This window comes from Triticum urartu, chromosome 7A (genome assembly GCF_056163025.1).
Source record: "Triticum urartu cultivar PI428250 chromosome 7A, HENAU_Tu73, whole genome shotgun sequence".
NCBI lineage: Eukaryota > Viridiplantae > Streptophyta > Magnoliopsida > Poales > Poaceae > Triticum > Triticum urartu.
Genome location: NC_141879.1, coordinates 184,643,791 through 184,645,818, shown reverse-complemented (window position 1 = coordinate 184,645,818; position 2,028 = coordinate 184,643,791). Strand labels below are relative to the sequence as shown.

At 52.2% G+C, this 2,028-nt stretch overlaps 1 pseudogene; it reads left to right on the top strand.

The window, feature by feature from the left end:
- Nucleotides 1–231: 231 nt before the first annotated feature.
- On the top strand, nt 232–1,746 carry LOC125522251 (transcription factor TCP21 pseudogene; annotated as a pseudogene).
- The last annotated feature ends 282 nt before the right edge of the window (nt 1,747–2,028 follow it).

Below are 2,028 nucleotides of genomic sequence, written 5' to 3'. Positions count from 1 at the left end.
CACATTTGAGAAAATTCAAATATGAAAATAGACGAAACCTCCAACTCTCTTCTTAGGTTCCTTGAGTTGCTTAAGATTTCTAGGATCACAATCAAATGTAAATAAAATATGATATACATATGATGATCTAGGTATAACATTCAAATTAAAAATTGGGATGTTACAATCCTACCTCTTTAAGATGAATCTTGCCCTTAAAATTCGAGTTGGCTGGAAAATAGATGCGGGTGGTCTTTCCGTAGATCTTCCTCTTGTTCGCAGGTGGCTTTATCCTTGATATGGTGGCTCCACTGAACTTTTTTTTACCAATAGTAAATCTCAACTTGCCGCCTTGTTCTTCGCGTCTACAATTGTATAGTACTCCCTTCATTCCCATTCCAATATATAGTGCGCCTAAGCTTTTAGAGGAAATTCCGATATGTAGTGCGTATTAGCACTCGAACGCTCCTTTGGCCGAAAATACCCCCAACTTTATCCCTTCCTCCGGAAACGAGCGCATCTCTCCCTTCCCTTTCCTTCGAATCATCCGAACTTCAAACCCCGATCTCTAGTTGTTCGACTTCCAAAGAATCTGGTCGAGAGAGAGGTGGCGGCGACGGAATGGAGAACAAGCAGTTGGTGCCGGTGGCGGCGACGAACGGGACGAATGGCGGCGGCGCGCTGGCGATGCGCAAGGCGTCGTCCAAGGACCGGCATAGCAAGGTGGACGGCTGGGGGCGGCGCATCCGGATGCCCATCATTTGCGCGGCGCGGGTATTCCAGCTCATGCGCAAGCTCGGCCACAAGTCCGACGGCCAGACCATCGAGTGGCTGCTCCGCCAGGCCGAGCCCTCCATCATCGCCGCCACCGGCTCCGGCACCACCACGGCCTCCTTCTCCACCTCCTCACCCTCCTCGCTCCGCCCCGGCGTGTCCCACCCCCACGCGCACGCGCAGCCGCTTGCCGCCTCCCCGCACCACCCGCACCACCACCTCCCGCACGACGCCGCCCTTCATCCTCAGCAAGCGCGTCCGCGACGACGACGGCAGCGGTAACGGCAACGGCACCGCACCCGGCGAGGCGGCGGCAACAGCGGCCATGGGCCCCGCCCCGGGCTTCTGGGCGCTGCCCGCGCGGGCCGACTTCGGGCAGCTGTGGAGCTTCGCGCCGCCACCGGAGATGATGGTGGCGACGCCAGCGATGGCGAGGGAGGCCTCCGCCGCCCGGGTCGGCAACTACCTCCCCTGGCCCAGGCCAACGTGAACCTGCTCGCCTCCTTCTCCGGCGGCCAAGTAGTACTCCAAACCGTGCGAGGAGCTGGGGGCTTTCTCGTCCAAATTCTACTGCCAGCGCATACATTGGTATATGGGCTAGCACTACATAGGGATTACACTGTAGCTTCGGGACATCTCTTCATATGGGCTAGAATCTATGTGCACTATATAGGGATTACACTGTAGCTTCGTGACATCTTTTCATAATGTCAGAGGATCCGTTTCCCATGTTGGAACGGAGGGAGTACTAACAGATAGTAGAAACAGAGGAACATGGTTGTCCGCATGTCAAAAACTTTACGGTAGACTGAAGTGACATATGATGTAGAAAGTCAAGCTATGGATGGCATCGATTTATAGACGTAGAGTACGTGCCACCGCTTAGCCCAAATCCTCCTCGCTTCCCTCTTTGATCCCCCTGGTCCTGGGTACCGAATGTGATGCATGGCATCTTTTCTTATCATATCTAACCCCTCGCTGCTTTTGTTGGCTTGTTGATTCCGAAAACATCAAATATATATAAGTTGCTAGGATTTAGTATGAACAGGCAAAGTGGTACTAATTAGAATCTCAAAAAATTTCCTTTGCTGCAGTCGTAATGGAGGACAGGGCAGTTCGTGAGGTATCGGCCTATAACAAAACTTCTGGCCCATTGACTATGACGCCCAAGTGGACTGCTGCGGACAGAATTTTAGACGCCAACAGTTAATTAACCATCTCATGTATATGTTTTAAATTTAAACTGAAAGCGTAAATTTACAGGAAGAAGCGTAT